The sequence below is a fragment of the Salvelinus alpinus genome, chromosome 10, assembly GCF_045679555.1.
Source record: "Salvelinus alpinus chromosome 10, SLU_Salpinus.1, whole genome shotgun sequence".
NCBI lineage: Eukaryota > Metazoa > Chordata > Actinopteri > Salmoniformes > Salmonidae > Salvelinus > Salvelinus alpinus.
Window position 1 is genome coordinate 58,818,935 of NC_092095.1, and position 17,922 is coordinate 58,836,856.

The 17,922-nt window shown below is 42.5% G+C and overlaps 1 protein-coding gene across 1 annotated transcript in view; it reads right to left on the reverse strand.

The window, feature by feature from the left end:
• ptgfrnb (prostaglandin F2 receptor inhibitor b) overlaps positions 1-17,922 on the reverse strand; it is a 75,459-nt gene that overhangs the window by 46,592 nt on the left and 10,945 nt on the right. The window lies entirely within an intron of this gene.

Genomic DNA, 17,922 nt, shown 5'->3' on the forward strand with positions numbered 1-17,922 from the left:
CTACTTCTAATGGTAACGTTGGCAGCATTCCAATATGATCCTACACCATTGCCTTGGTTGGACGTTTGTTGGGATCCTTAGTGATTACCATTTCAATTCAAAACGCCTTGTTGACATAGAGTATACTTAACCCTTTTTCCTGTCCTAGCGTTTTGGGACACTCAAGGAACTGGAAAAATAGACGTTTGAGGGAAGGTGGTCCATAAAACATTTCTGGAACAGTCTGGTTCTGGGGAGGTCATCTCTTTGATTTACCCTACGTCATAAGAGAAGGGATAGTATACTGGTCGGACACCACTTAGGAGTGTGACTAATATTACCACGCAACTCTTTAGCCACTCTTATCCAAACAAACAGCCGGAGGGCCACAGAGTAAACAGGCAATATGAGACAGCCCAGTTAGGGTTAGTGTTCCCACATGGCCATATCACTTGTTTAGGGAAGACATAAGTGGCCACCTGTGCTAATTAGCAGTCTAGCGTCCCCGAACACCTGTTTGTAATCTGAGGAAGTGTCGTTTGTCAACTGGAGGCACACAGCTTGTTGGTCTGTGCAAAACTGCTACAGGAAGTGCATCTTTTTTTACTCAGAAAATTCTTTCTTGCCAATGTGAAAGGGGCATATGTTGCCAAAATTGTTAAAACACCGTTGGAATTGTAGTTAACATGGAGGCAACAATGGGCAAATGTAACTGCTGAAAACCATAAATACAGATAAGGGTTTTGGAGAGCTAGGGCAGTAGTGCATCATCAACCATGTTTGGGGAGGTGTGCATGTATTTATTGTTTAGGCCAGGGTTGTCAAACTCATTTTGCCCCGGGGGCCGTATTCGGTCTTCAACAAGGTCCGGTGGGCCGCACTGAAAAGTGGTTATATTTCCTCGCCGTCAAAAATTTGCAAAAAATATTCCTGTATCCATTGTTTTTGTAATTTGATGCTCTGTCTAGCTTTCATTTGTGATTTTCTGCGAGCTGGACAGCAAATAAATTCATGTAGGTCCATTATCATTTCTACAGTTTCGATTTGGTTTTAGTAATAAAAAAGTATATTAAGTTTGTATATTAAATCAATTTAATTAAACCACCTGTGTGCAGTATATTTGACACCCCAGGTTTAGGCTATAGGTCTAAAAACCATCAGCATGAGTCATAACGACTGGCGCCAAGCTGTTAGGAAAATCAAATGAGTGTGCTCCTATACTCCCTTAAAAAGACCTTCACTTCACAAACGATCTGTCATTAATTAATTAACTGCCAGCAGCATACCACCCTGCATACCACTGCTGGCTTGCTTCTGAAGCTAAGCAGGGTTGGTCCTGGTCAGTCCCTGGATGGGAGACCAGGTGCTGCTGGAAGTGGTGTTGGAGGGCCAGTAGGAGGCACTCTTTCCTCTGGTCTAAACAAAGATCCCAATGCCCCAGGGCAGTGATTGGGGACACTGCTCTGTGTAGGGTGCCGTCTTTCGGATGGGACGTTAAACGGGTGTCCTGACTCTCTGAGGTCATTAAAGATCCCATGGCACTTATCGTAAGAGTAGGGGTGTTAACCCCGGTGTCCTGGCTAAATTCCCAATCTGGCCCTCAACCATCACGGTCACCTAATAATCCCCAGTTTACAATTGGCTCATTCATCCCCCTCCTCTCCCCTGTAACTATTCCCCAGGTCGTTGCTGCAAATGAGAACGTGTTCTCAGTCAACTTACCTGGTAAAATAACGGTAAAATAAAAATAAATAAAATAAAAATTAATTGACGTTTTTGCCGAGATCGTAGTCGCGCAATTTTATACTAAAGAAAAATATGAATGCAACAATTTAAAATTATTTACTGAGTTACAGTTCATAAGGAAATCAGTCAATTTAAATAAATGAATTAGAACCTAAAATATGGATTTCACATGACTGGGAATACAGATCTGCATCTGTTGTCATGGATCAGAAAACCAGACAGTATCTGGTGCGACCACCATTTAACACATGCAGTGCGACATCTCCTTCACATTGACTTGATCAGGCTGTTGATTGTGGCCTGTGGAATGTTGTCCCACTCCTCTTCAGAGGCTGTGCGAAGTTGCTGGATATTGGTGGGGACTGGAACACGCTGTCGTACACGTCGATCCAGAACATCCCAAACATGCTTAATGGGTGACACGTCTGTTGAGTATGCAGGCCATGGAAGAACTTGGACATTTTCAGCTTCCAGGAATTATGTACAGATCCTTGCGACATGACGCTGTGCATTGTACTGTTGAAACATGAGGTGATGGCAGCGGATGAATGGCACGACAATGGGCCTCTGGATCTCGTCACGTTCTCTGTGCATTCAAATTACCATCGATAAAATGCAATTGTGTTCATTGTCCGTAGCTTATGCCTGCCCACACCATAACCCCACCACCACAAGGCACTCGTCACAACATTGACATCAGCAAACCACTCACCCACACGATGCCATACAAAGTAGAGGTCGACCGATTAATCGAAATTGGTATTTTTTTTTTTTTTTTTTTTTTACACCTTTAATCAATCTTTATTTAACTAGGCAAGTCAGTTAAGAACACATTCTTATTTTCAATGACGGCCTAGGAGGCAGAACGACAGATTTTTAACCTTGTCAGCTAGGGGGACCCAATCTTGCAACCTTACAGTTAACTAGTCCAATGCTCTAACACTGATTACAGTGCACTCCACGAGGAGCCTGCCTGTGCCGCGAATGCAGTTGGCTAAGGTAAATTGCTAGCTAGCATTAAACTTATAAAAAACAATCAATCAATGACTGTCATTGCTCCAATATGTACTTAACCATAAACATCAATGCCTTTCTTAAAATCAATACACAAGTATATATTTTTAAACCTGCATATTTAGCTAAAAGAAATCCAGGTTAGCAGGCAATATTAACCAGGTGAAATGGTGTCATTTCTCTTGCGTTCATTGCACGCAGAGTCAGGGTATATGCAACAGTTTGGGCCGCCTGGCTCTTTGCGAACTAATTTGCCATAATTTTACGTAATTATGACAACATTGAAGGTTGTGCAATGTAACAGGAATATTTAGACTCATGGATGCCACCCGTTAGATAAAATACGGAACGGAATAAACGTTTTGCTTTCGAGGTGATAGTTTCCGTATTAGTCAAAGGTATACGGTTTAGAGAGAAATAGTCGACGCGTTATAATTCCTGTAATAACTTGCGGCTGAACTTGACAGGGGTTCCTTCGTTATGTTACCGTTCATGTCTTCCATAGAGAATGTCTTGATCTACTTCAAATAAGGTCTGTGTTTCGTGCAGGCTTAAACCGCCTCAACGTTTTGATACCCGTGTAAATCTCACTAGGATAAGTCAAGTCAACATATTTTCATAAATCCACTCTACAAAAAGAATTATCTTCGCTTATATTTAGCCAATATTGATCAGAGTTACCTTGTCCTATGGATATCTACACAGTTATAAAATTGGCAAGGTGGTGTAAGCCTACACGAAACACAGACCTTATTTTAAGTGAATCTAAAAATATCCTATGGAATAAATGAAGGAACCGCTTTTCAGATTTTGCTAGGTGTCATGGGAATTATGACTCCCACTTTGGTCGTCAATTCTTACTATGCCCATTATTAAAATAGGATTTCCTGCATATAGAAATGACAGTTTTTGTTTTCAACATTCCTCACAGGTAACTTAAACTCTATTTTTATTCAAACAGTTGAGAGTATTTGTCTCCTATGCAGACTCTTCAGTATCATTGTCACTTCAGAGCTGTGTGTGTGTATGTATTATATTAAGTTAAAATAAAAGTGTTCATTGTTCATTCAGTATTGTTGCAATTGTCATTATTACAAAAATGTGTGTGTGTATGATATATATATATATATATATATATATATATACACTGCTCAAAAAAATAAAGGGAACACTTAAACAACACAATGTAACTCCAAGTCAATCACACTTCTGTGAAATCAAACTGTCCACTTAGGAAGCAACACTGATTGACAATAAATGTCACATGCTGTTGTGCAAATGGAATAGACAACAGGTGGAAATTATAGGCAATTAGCAAGACACCCCCAATAAAGGAGTGGTTCTGCAGGTGGTGACCACAGACCGCTTCTCAGTTCCTATGCTTCCTGGCTGATGTTTTGGTCACTTTTGAATGCTGGCGGTGCTTTCACTCTAGTGGTAGCATGAGACGGAGTCTACAACCCACACAAGTGGCTCAGGTAGTGCATCTCATCCAGGATGGCACATCAATGCGAGCTGTGGCAAGAAGGTTTGCTGTGTCTGTCAGCGTAGTGTCCAGAGAATGGAGGCGCTACCAGGAGACAGGCCAGTACATCAGGAGACGTGGAGGAGGCCGTAGGAGGGCAACAACCAAGCAGCAGGACCGCTACCTCCGCCTTTATGCAAGGAGGAGCAGGAGGAGCACTGCCAGAGCCCTGCAAAATGACCTCCAGCAGGCCACAAATGTGCATGTGTCAGCATATGGTCTCACAAGGGGTCTGAGGATCTCATCTCGGTACCTAATGGCAGTCAGGCTACCTCTGGCGAGCACATGGAGGGCTGTGCGGTATCGGCTTTTTTTGTCCTCCAATAAATCGGTATCGGTATTGAAAAATCATAATCGGTCGACCTCTAATACAAAGTGGTCTGTGGTGAGACCTGATGGAGGACAATGGAGGTCTGAACGGCGAGGCATGTTCAATCCGCCGTCTGCATTGGCTGTGCAGTATTTACAGTATTTACTCTGCAGAAGTCATGCGGTTTGCCGAACAGCTGTTGTGAAGGACGTTGTCGTGGAAGTCAGTTTGTGTTCATACAGGACCTCCCTACCATCACAAACATTCACGTCAATACGGAGCCCTCCACATTCTTACAAAATTTGAAGGTTGGAGGTTGTGTCATTAATTAATTAACTGCCAGCAGCATACCACCCTGCATACCACTGCTGGCTTGCTTCTGAAGCTAAGCAGGGTTGGTCCTGGTCAGTCCCTGGATGGGAGACCAGGTGCTGCTGGAAGTGGTGTTGGAGGGCCAGTAGGAGGCACTCTTTCCTCTGGTCTAAACAAAGATCCCAATGCCCCAGGGCAGTGATTGGGGACACTGCTCTGTGTAGGGTGCCGTCTTTCGGATGGGACGTTAAACGGGTGTCCTGACTCTCTGAGGTCATTAAAGATCCCATGGCACTTATCGTAAGAGTAGGGGTGTTAACCCCGGTGTCCTGGCTAAATTCCCAATCTGGCCCTCAACCATCACGGTCACCTAATAATCCCCAGTTTACAATTGGCTCATTCATCCCCCTCCTCTCCCCTGTAACTATTCCCCAGGTCGTTGCTGCAAATGAGAACGTGTTCTCAGTCAACTTACCTGGTAAAATAACGGTAAAATAAAAATAAATAAAATAAAAATTAATTGACGTTTTTGCCGAGATCGTAGTCGCGCAATTTTATACTAAAGAAAAATATGAATGCAACAATTTAAAATTATTTACTGAGTTACAGTTCATAAGGAAATCAGTCAATTTAAATAAATGAATTAGAACCTAAAATATGGATTTCACATGACTGGGAATACAGATCTGCATCTGTTGTCATGGATCAGAAAACCAGACAGTATCTGGTGCGACCACCATTTAACACATGCAGTGCGACATCTCCTTCACATTGACTTGATCAGGCTGTTGATTGTGGCCTGTGGAATGTTGTCCCACTCCTCTTCAGAGGCTGTGCGAAGTTGCTGGATATTGGTGGGGACTGGAACACGCTGTCGTACACGTCGATCCAGAACATCCCAAACATGCTTAATGGGTGACACGTCTGTTGAGTATGCAGGCCATGGAAGAACTTGGACATTTTCAGCTTCCAGGAATTATGTACAGATCCTTGCGACATGACGCTGTGCATTGTACTGTTGAAACATGAGGTGATGGCAGCGGATGAATGGCACGACAATGGGCCTCTGGATCTCGTCACGTTCTCTGTGCATTCAAATTACCATCGATAAAATGCAATTGTGTTCATTGTCCGTAGCTTATGCCTGCCCACACCATAACCCCACCACCACAAGGCACTCGTCACAACATTGACATCAGCAAACCACTCACCCACACGATGCCATACAAAGTAGAGGTCGACCGATTAATCGAAATTGGTATTTTTTTTTTTTTTTTTTACACCTTTAATCAATCTTTATTTAACTAGGCAAGTCAGTTAAGAACACATTCTTATTTTCAATGACGGCCTAGGAGGCAGAACGACAGATTTTTAACCTTGTCAGCTAGGGGGACCCAATCTTGCAACCTTACAGTTAACTAGTCCAATGCTCTAACACTGATTACATTGCACTCCACGAGGAGCCTGCCTGTGCCGCGAATGCAGTTGGCTAAGGTAAATTGCTAGCTAGCATTAAACTTATAAAAAACAATCAATCAATGACTGTCATTGCTCCAATATGTACTTAACCATAAACATCAATGCCTTTCTTAAAATCAATACACAAGTATATATTTTTAAACCTGCATATTTAGCTAAAAGAAATCCAGGTTAGCAGGCAATATTAACCAGGTGAAATGGTGTCATTTCTCTTGCGTTCATTGCACGCAGAGTCAGGGTATATGCAACAGTTTGGGCCGCCTGGCTCTTTGCGAACTAATTTGCCATAATTTTACGTAATTATGACAACATTGAAGGTTGTGCAATGTAACAGGAATATTTAGACTCATGGATGCCACCCGTTAGATAAAATACGGAACGGAATAAACGTTTTGCTTTCGAGGTGATAGTTTCCGTATTAGTCAAAGGTATACGGTTTAGAGAGAAATAGTCGACGCGTTATAATTCCTGTAATAACTTGCGGCTGAACTTGACAGGGGTTCCTTCGTTATGTTACCGTTCATGTCTTCCATAGAGAATGTCTTGATCTACTTCAAATAAGGTCTGTGTTTCGTGCAGGCTTAAACCGCCTCAACGTTTTGATACCCGTGTAAATCTCACTAGGATAAGTCAAGTCAACATATTTTCATAAATCCACTCTACAAAAAGAATTATCTTCGCTTATATTTAGCCAATATTGATCAGAGTTACCTTGTCCTATGGATATCTACACAGTTATAAAATTGGCAAGGTGGTGTAAGCCTACACGAAACACAGACCTTATTTTAAGTGAATCTAAAAATATCCTATGGAATAAATGAAGGAACCGCTTTTCAGATTTTGCTAGGTGTCATGGGAATTATGACTCCCACTTTGGTCGTCAATTCTTACTATGCCCATTATTAAAATAGGATTTCCTGCATATAGAAATGACAGTTTTTGTTTTCAACATTCCTCACAGGTAACTTAAACTCTATTTTTATTCAAACAGTTGAGAGTATTTGTCTCCTATGCAGACTCTTCAGTATCATTGTCACTTCAGAGCTGTGTGTGTGTATGTATTATATTAAGTTAAAATAAAAGTGTTCATTGTTCATTCAGTATTGTTGCAATTGTCATTATTACAAAAATGTGTGTGTGTATGATATATATATATATATATATATATATATATATACACTGCTCAAAAAAATAAAGGGAACACTTAAACAACACAATGTAACTCCAAGTCAATCACACTTCTGTGAAATCAAACTGTCCACTTAGGAAGCAACACTGATTGACAATAAATGTCACATGCTGTTGTGCAAATGGAATAGACAACAGGTGGAAATTATAGGCAATTAGCAAGACACCCCCAATAAAGGAGTGGTTCTGCAGGTGGTGACCACAGACCGCTTCTCAGTTCCTATGCTTCCTGGCTGATGTTTTGGTCACTTTTGAATGCTGGCGGTGCTTTCACTCTAGTGGTAGCATGAGACGGAGTCTACAACCCACACAAGTGGCTCAGGTAGTGCATCTCATCCAGGATGGCACATCAATGCGAGCTGTGGCAAGAAGGTTTGCTGTGTCTGTCAGCGTAGTGTCCAGAGAATGGAGGCGCTACCAGGAGACAGGCCAGTACATCAGGAGACGTGGAGGAGGCCGTAGGAGGGCAACAACCAAGCAGCAGGACCGCTACCTCCGCCTTTATGCAAGGAGGAGCAGGAGGAGCACTGCCAGAGCCCTGCAAAATGACCTCCAGCAGGCCACAAATGTGCATGTGTCAGCATATGGTCTCACAAGGGGTCTGAGGATCTCATCTCGGTACCTAATGGCAGTCAGGCTACCTCTGGCGAGCACATGGAGGGCTGTGCGGTATCGGCTTTTTTTGTCCTCCAATAAATCGGTATCGGTATTGAAAAATCATAATCGGTCGACCTCTAATACAAAGTGGTCTGTGGTGAGACCTGATGGAGGACAATGGAGGTCTGAACGGCGAGGCATGTTCAATCCGCCGTCTGCATTGGCTGTGCAGTATTTACAGTATTTACTCTGCAGAAGTCATGCGGTTTGCCGAACAGCTGTTGTGAAGGACGTTGTCGTGGAAGTCAGTTTGTGTTCATACAGGACCTCCCTACCATCACAAACATTCACGTCAATACGGAGCCCTCCACATTCTTACAAAATTTGAAGGTTGGAGGTTGTGTCATTAATTAATTAACTGCCAGCAGCATACCACCCTGCATACCACTGCTGGCTTGCTTCTGAAGCTAAGCAGGGTTGGTCCTGGTCAGTCCCTGGATGGGAGACCAGGTGCTGCTGGAAGTGGTGTTGGAGGGCCAGTAGGAGGCACTCTTTCCTCTGGTCTAAACAAAGATCCCAATGCCCCAGGGCAGTGATTGGGGACACTGCTCTGTGTAGGGTGCCGTCTTTCGGATGGGACGTTAAACGGGTGTCCTGACTCTCTGAGGTCATTAAAGATCCCATGGCACTTATCGTAAGAGTAGGGGTGTTAACCCCGGTGTCCTGGCTAAATTCCCAATCTGGCCCTCAACCATCACGGTCACCTAATAATCCCCAGTTTACAATTGGCTCATTCATCCCCCTCCTCTCCCCTGTAACTATTCCCCAGGTTGTTGCTGCAAATGAGAACGTGTTCTCAGTCAACTTACCTGGTAAAATAACGGTAAAATAAAAATAAATAAAATAAAAATTAATTGACGTTTTTGCCGAGATCGTAGTCGCGCAATTTTATACTAAAGAAAAATATGAATGCAACAATTTAAAATTATTTACTGAGTTACAGTTCATAAGGAAATCAGTCAATTTAAATAAATGAATTAGAACCTAAAATATGGATTTCACATGACTGGGAATACAGATCTGCATCTGTTGTCATGGATCAGAAAACCAGACAGTATCTGGTGCGACCACCATTTAACACATGCAGTGCGACATCTCCTTCACATTGACTTGATCAGGCTGTTGATTGTGGCCTGTGGAATGTTGTCCCACTCCTCTTCAGAGGCTGTGCGAAGTTGCTGGATATTGGTGGGGACTGGAACACGCTGTCGTACACGTCGATCCAGAACATCCCAAACATGCTTAATGGGTGACACGTCTGTTGAGTATGCAGGCCATGGAAGAACTTGGACATTTTCAGCTTCCAGGAATTATGTACAGATCCTTGCGACATGACGCTGTGCATTGTACTGTTGAAACATGAGGTGATGGCAGCGGATGAATGGCACGACAATGGGCCTCTGGATCTCGTCACGTTCTCTGTGCATTCAAATTACCATCGATAAAATGCAATTGTGTTCATTGTCCGTAGCTTATGCCTGCCCACACCATAACCCCACCACCACAAGGCACTCGTCACAACATTGACATCAGCAAACCACTCACCCACACGATGCCATACAAAGTAGAGGTCGACCGATTAATCGAAATTGGTATTTTTATTTTTATTTTTTTTTACACCTTTAATCAATCTTTATTTAACTAGGCAAGTCAGTTAAGAACACATTCTTATTTTCAATGACGGCCTAGGAGGCAGAACGACAGATTTTTAACCTTGTCAGCTAGGGGGACCCAATCTTGCAACCTTACAGTTAACTAGTCCAATGCTCTAACACTGATTACATTGCACTCCACGAGGAGCCTGCCTGTGCCGCGAATGCAGTTGGCTAAGGTAAATTGCTAGCTAGCATTAAACTTATAAAAAACAATCAATCAATGACTGTCATTGCTCCAATATGTACTTAACCATAAACATCAATGCCTTTCTTAAAATCAATACACAAGTATATATTTTTAAACCTGCATATTTAGCTAAAAGAAATCCAGGTTAGCAGGCAATATTAACCAGGTGAAATGGTGTCATTTCTCTTGCGTTCATTGCACGCAGAGTCAGGGTATATGCAACAGTTTGGGCCGCCTGGCTCTTTGCGAACTAATTTGCCATAATTTTACGTAATTATGACAACATTGAAGGTTGTGCAATGTAACAGGAATATTTAGACTCATGGATGCCACCCGTTAGATAAAATACGGAACGGAATAAACGTTTTGCTTTCGAGGTGATAGTTTCCGTATTAGTCAAAGGTATACGGTTTAGAGAGAAATAGTCGACGCGTTATAATTCCTGTAATAACTTGCGGCTGAACTTGACAGGGGTTCCTTCGTTATGTTACCGTTCATGTCTTCCATAGAGAATGTCTTGATCTACTTCAAATAAGGTCTGTGTTTCGTGCAGGCTTAAACCGCCTCAACGTTTTGATACCCGTGTAAATCTCACTAGGATAAGTCAAGTCAACATATTTTCATAAATCCACTCTACAAAAAGAATTATCTTCGCTTATATTTAGCCAATATTGATCAGAGTTACCTTGTCCTATGGATATCTACACAGTTATAAAATTGGCAAGGTGGTGTAAGCCTACACGAAACACAGACCTTATTTTAAGTGAATCTAAAAATATCCTATGGAATAAATGAAGGAACCGCTTTTCAGATTTTGCTAGGTGTCATGGGAATTATGACTCCCACTTTGGTCGTCAATTCTTACTATGCCCATTATTAAAATAGGATTTCCTGCATATAGAAATGACAGTTTTTGTTTTCAACATTCCTCACAGGTAACTTAAACTCTATTTTTATTCAAACAGTTGAGAGTATTTGTCTCCTATGCAGACTCTTCAGTATCATTGTCACTTCAGAGCTGTGTGTGTGTATGTATTATATTAAGTTAAAATAAAAGTGTTCATTGTTCATTCAGTATTGTTGCAATTGTCATTATTACAAAAATGTGTGTGTGTATGATATATATATATATATATATATATATATATATACACTGCTCAAAAAAATAAAGGGAACACTTAAACAACACAATGTAACTCCAAGTCAATCACACTTCTGTGAAATCAAACTGTCCACTTAGGAAGCAACACTGATTGACAATAAATGTCACATGCTGTTGTGCAAATGGAATAGACAACAGGTGGAAATTATAGGCAATTAGCAAGACACCCCCAATAAAGGAGTGGTTCTGCAGGTGGTGACCACAGACCGCTTCTCAGTTCCTATGCTTCCTGGCTGATGTTTTGGTCACTTTTGAATGCTGGCGGTGCTTTCACTCTAGTGGTAGCATGAGACGGAGTCTACAACCCACACAAGTGGCTCAGGTAGTGCATCTCATCCAGGATGGCACATCAATGCGAGCTGTGGCAAGAAGGTTTGCTGTGTCTGTCAGCGTAGTGTCCAGAGAATGGAGGCGCTACCAGGAGACAGGCCAGTACATCAGGAGACGTGGAGGAGGCCGTAGGAGGGCAACAACCAAGCAGCAGGACCGCTACCTCCGCCTTTATGCAAGGAGGAGCAGGAGGAGCACTGCCAGAGCCCTGCAAAATGACCTCCAGCAGGCCACAAATGTGCATGTGTCAGCATATGGTCTCACAAGGGGTCTGAGGATCTCATCTCGGTACCTAATGGCAGTCAGGCTACCTCTGGCGAGCACATGGAGGGCTGTGCGGTATCGGCTTTTTTTGTCCTCCAATAAATCGGTATCGGTATTGAAAAATCATAATCGGTCGACCTCTAATACAAAGTGGTCTGTGGTGAGACCTGATGGAGGACAATGGAGGTCTGAACGGCGAGGCATGTTCAATCCGCCGTCTGCATTGGCTGTGCAGTATTTACAGTATTTACTCTGCAGAAGTCATGCGGTTTGCCGAACAGCTGTTGTGAAGGACGTTGTCGTGGAAGTCAGTTTGTGTTCATACAGGACCTCCCTACCATCACAAACATTCACGTCAATACGGAGCCCTCCACATTCTTACAAAATTTGAAGGTTGGAGGTTGTGTCATTAATTAATTAACTGCCAGCAGCATACCACCCTGCATACCACTGCTGGCTTGCTTCTGAAGCTAAGCAGGGTTGGTCCTGGTCAGTCCCTGGATGGGAGACCAGGTGCTGCTGGAAGTGGTGTTGGAGGGCCAGTAGGAGGCACTCTTTCCTCTGGTCTAAACAAAGATCCCAATGCCCCAGGGCAGTGATTGGGGACACTGCTCTGTGTAGGGTGCCGTCTTTCGGATGGGACGTTAAACGGGTGTCCTGACTCTCTGAGGTCATTAAAGATCCCATGGCACTTATCGTAAGAGTAGGGGTGTTAACCCCGGTGTCCTGGCTAAATTCCCAATCTGGCCCTCAACCATCACGGTCACCTAATAATCCCCAGTTTACAATTGGCTCATTCATCCCCCTCCTCTCCCCTGTAACTATTCCCCAGGTCGTTGCTGCAAATGAGAACGTGTTCTCAGTCAACTTACCTGGTAAAATAACGGTAAAATAAAAATAAATAAAATAAAAATTAATTGACGTTTTTGCCGAGATCGTAGTCGCGCAATTTTATACTAAAGAAAAATATGAATGCAACAATTTAAAATTATTTACTGAGTTACAGTTCATAAGGAAATCAGTCAATTTAAATAAATGAATTAGAACCTAAAATATGGATTTCACATGACTGGGAATACAGATCTGCATCTGTTGTCATGGATCAGAAAACCAGACAGTATCTGGTGCGACCACCATTTAACACATGCAGTGCGACATCTCCTTCACATTGACTTGATCAGGCTGTTGATTGTGGCCTGTGGAATGTTGTCCCACTCCTCTTCAGAGGCTGTGCGAAGTTGCTGGATATTGGTGGGGACTGGAACACGCTGTCGTACACGTCGATCCAGAACATCCCAAACATGCTTAATGGGTGACACGTCTGTTGAGTATGCAGGCCATGGAAGAACTTGGACATTTTCAGCTTCCAGGAATTATGTACAGATCCTTGCGACATGACGCTGTGCATTGTACTGTTGAAACATGAGGTGATGGCAGCGGATGAATGGCACGACAATGGGCCTCTGGATCTCGTCACGTTCTCTGTGCATTCAAATTACCATCGATAAAATGCAATTGTGTTCATTGTCCGTAGCTTATGCCTGCCCACACCATAACCCCACCACCACAAGGCACTCGTCACAACATTGACATCAGCAAACCACTCACCCACACGATGCCATACAAAGTAGAGGTCGACCGATTAATCGAAATTGGTATTTTTTTTTTTTTTTTTTTACACCTTTAATCAATCTTTATTTAACTAGGCAAGTCAGTTAAGAACACATTCTTATTTTCAATGACGGCCTAGGAGGCAGAACGACAGATTTTTAACCTTGTCAGCTAGGGGGACCCAATCTTGCAACCTTACAGTTAACTAGTCCAATGCTCTAACACTGATTACATTGCACTCCACGAGGAGCCTGCCTGTGCCGCGAATGCAGTTGGCTAAGGTAAATTGCTAGCTAGCATTAAACTTATAAAAAACAATCAATCAATGACTGTCATTGCTCCAATATGTACTTAACCATAAACATCAATGCCTTTCTTAAAATCAATACACAAGTATATATTTTTAAACCTGCATATTTAGCTAAAAGAAATCCAGGTTAGCAGGCAATATTAACCAGGTGAAATGGTGTCATTTCTCTTGCGTTCATTGCACGCAGAGTCAGGGTATATGCAACAGTTTGGGCCGCCTGGCTCTTTGCGAACTAATTTGCCATAATTTTACGTAATTATGACAACATTGAAGGTTGTGCAATGTAACAGGAATATTTAGACTCATGGATGCCACCCGTTAGATAAAATACGGAACGGAATAAACGTTTTGCTTTCGAGGTGATAGTTTCCGTATTAGTCAAAGGTATACGGTTTAGAGAGAAATAGTCGACGCGTTATAATTCCTGTAATAACTTGCGGCTGAACTTGACAGGGGTTCCTTCGTTATGTTACCGTTCATGTCTTCCATAGAGAATGTCTTGATCTACTTCAAATAAGGTCTGTGTTTCGTGCAGGCTTAAACCGCCTCAACGTTTTGATACCCGTGTAAATCTCACTAGGATAAGTCAAGTCAACATATTTTCATAAATCCACTCTACAAAAAGAATTATCTTCGCTTATATTTAGCCAATATTGATCAGAGTTACCTTGTCCTATGGATATCTACACAGTTATAAAATTGGCAAGGTGGTGTAAGCCTACACGAAACACAGACCTTATTTTAAGTGAATCTAAAAATATCCTATGGAATAAATGAAGGAACCGCTTTTCAGATTTTGCTAGGTGTCATGGGAATTATGACTCCCACTTTGGTCGTCAATTCTTACTATGCCCATTATTAAAATAGGATTTCCTGCATATAGAAATGACAGTTTTTGTTTTCAACATTCCTCACAGGTAACTTAAACTCTATTTTTATTCAAACAGTTGAGAGTATTTGTCTCCTATGCAGACTCTTCAGTATCATTGTCACTTCAGAGCTGTGTGTGTGTATGTATTATATTAAGTTAAAATAAAAGTGTTCATTGTTCATTCAGTATTGTTGCAATTGTCATTATTACAAAAATGTGTGTGTGTATGATATATATATATATATATATATATATATATACACTGCTCAAAAAAATAAAGGGAACACTTAAACAACACAATGTAACTCCAAGTCAATCACACTTCTGTGAAATCAAACTGTCCACTTAGGAAGCAACACTGATTGACAATAAATGTCACATGCTGTTGTGCAAATGGAATAGACAACAGGTGGAAATTATAGGCAATTAGCAAGACACCCCCAATAAAGGAGTGGTTCTGCAGGTGGTGACCACAGACCGCTTCTCAGTTCCTATGCTTCCTGGCTGATGTTTTGGTCACTTTTGAATGCTGGCGGTGCTTTCACTCTAGTGGTAGCATGAGACGGAGTCTACAACCCACACAAGTGGCTCAGGTAGTGCATCTCATCCAGGATGGCACATCAATGCGAGCTGTGGCAAGAAGGTTTGCTGTGTCTGTCAGCGTAGTGTCCAGAGAATGGAGGCGCTACCAGGAGACAGGCCAGTACATCAGGAGACGTGGAGGAGGCCGTAGGAGGGCAACAACCAAGCAGCAGGACCGCTACCTCCGCCTTTATGCAAGGAGGAGCAGGAGGAGCACTGCCAGAGCCCTGCAAAATGACCTCCAGCAGGCCACAAATGTGCATGTGTCAGCATATGGTCTCACAAGGGGTCTGAGGATCTCATCTCGGTACCTAATGGCAGTCAGGCTACCTCTGGCGAGCACATGGAGGGCTGTGCGGTATCGGCTTTTTTTGTCCTCCAATAAATCGGTATCGGTATTGAAAAATCATAATCGGTCGACCTCTAATACAAAGTGGTCTGTGGTGAGACCTGATGGAGGACAATGGAGGTCTGAACGGCGAGGCATGTTCAATCCGCCGTCTGCATTGGCTGTGCAGTATTTACAGTATTTACTCTGCAGAAGTCATGCGGTTTGCCGAACAGCTGTTGTGAAGGACGTTGTCGTGGAAGTCAGTTTGTGTTCATACAGGACCTCCCTACCATCACAAACATTCACGTCAATACGGAGCCCTCCACATTCTTACAAAATTTGAAGGTTGGAGGTTGTGTCATTAATTAATTAACTGCCAGCAGCATACCACCCTGCATACCACTGCTGGCTTGCTTCTGAAGCTAAGCAGGGTTGGTCCTGGTCAGTCCCTGGATGGGAGACCAGGTGCTGCTGGAAGTGGTGTTGGAGGGCCAGTAGGAGGCACTCTTTCCTCTGGTCTAAACAAAGATCCCAATGCCCCAGGGCAGTGATTGGGGACACTGCTCTGTGTAGGGTGCCGTCTTTCGGATGGGACGTTAAACGGGTGTCCTGACTCTCTGAGGTCATTAAAGATCCCATGGCACTTATCGTAAGAGTAGGGGTGTTAACCCCGGTGTCCTGGCTAAATTCCCAATCTGGCCCTCAACCATCACGGTCACCTAATAATCCCCAGTTTACAATTGGCTCATTCATCCCCCTCCTCTCCCCTGTAACTATTCCCCAGGTCGTTGCTGCAAATGAGAACGTGTTCTCAGTCAACTTACCTGGTAAAATAACGGTAAAATAAAAATAAATAAAATAAAAATTAATTGACGTTTTTGCCGAGATCGTAGTCGCGCAATTTTATACTAAAGAAAAATATGAATGCAACAATTTAAAATTATTTACTGAGTTACAGTTCATAAGGAAATCAGTCAATTTAAATAAATGAATTAGAACCTAAAATATGGATTTCACATGACTGGGAATACAGATCTGCATCTGTTGTCATGGATCAGAAAACCAGACAGTATCTGGTGCGACCACCATTTAACACATGCAGTGCGACATCTCCTTCACATTGACTTGATCAGGCTGTTGATTGTGGCCTGTGGAATGTTGTCCCACTCCTCTTCAGAGGCTGTGCGAAGTTGCTGGATATTGGTGGGGACTGGAACACGCTGTCGTACACGTCGATCCAGAACATCCCAAACATGCTTAATGGGTGACACGTCTGTTGAGTATGCAGGCCATGGAAGAACTTGGACATTTTCAGCTTCCAGGAATTATGTACAGATCCTTGCGACATGACGCTGTGCATTGTACTGTTGAAACATGAGGTGATGGCAGCGGATGAATGGCACGACAATGGGCCTCTGGATCTCGTCACGTTCTCTGTGCATTCAAATTACCATCGATAAAATGCAATTGTGTTCATTGTCCGTAGCTTATGCCTGCCCACACCATAACCCCACCACCACAAGGCACTCGTCACAACATTGACATCAGCAAACCACTCACCCACACGATGCCATACAAAGTAGAGGTCGACCGATTAATCGAAATTGGTATTTTTTTTTTTTTTTTTTTTTACACCTTTAATCAATCTTTATTTAACTAGGCAAGTCAGTTAAGAACACATTCTTATTTTCAATGACGGCCTAGGAGGCAGAACGACAGATTTTTAACCTTGTCAGCTAGGGGGACCCAATCTTGCAACCTTACAGTTAACTAGTCCAATGCTCTAACACTGATTACATTGCACTCCACGAGGAGCCTGCCTGTGCCGCGAATGCAGTTGGCTAAGGTAAATTGCTAGCTAGCATTAAACTTATAAAAAACAATCAATCAATGACTGTCATTGCTCCAATATGTACTTAACCATAAACATCAATGCCTTTCTTAAAATCAATACACAAGTATATATTTTTAAACCTGCATATTTAGCTAAAAGAAATCCAGGTTAGCAGGCAATATTAACCAGGTGAAATGGTGTCATTTCTCTTGCGTTCATTGCACGCAGAGTCAGGGTATATGCAACAGTTTGGGCCGCCTGGCTCTTTGCGAACTAATTTGCCATAATTTTACGTAATTATGACAACATTGAAGGTTGTGCAATGTAACAGGAATATTTAGACTCATGGATGCCACCCGTTAGATAAAATACGGAACGGAATAAACGTTTTGCTTTCGAGGTGATAGTTTCCGTATTAGTCAAAGGTATACGGTTTAGAGAGAAATAGTCGACGCGTTATAATTCCTGTAATAACTTGCGGCTGAACTTGACAGGGGTTCCTTCGTTATGTTACCGTTCATGTCTTCCATAGAGAATGTCTTGATCTACTTCAAATAAGGTCTGTGTTTCGTGCA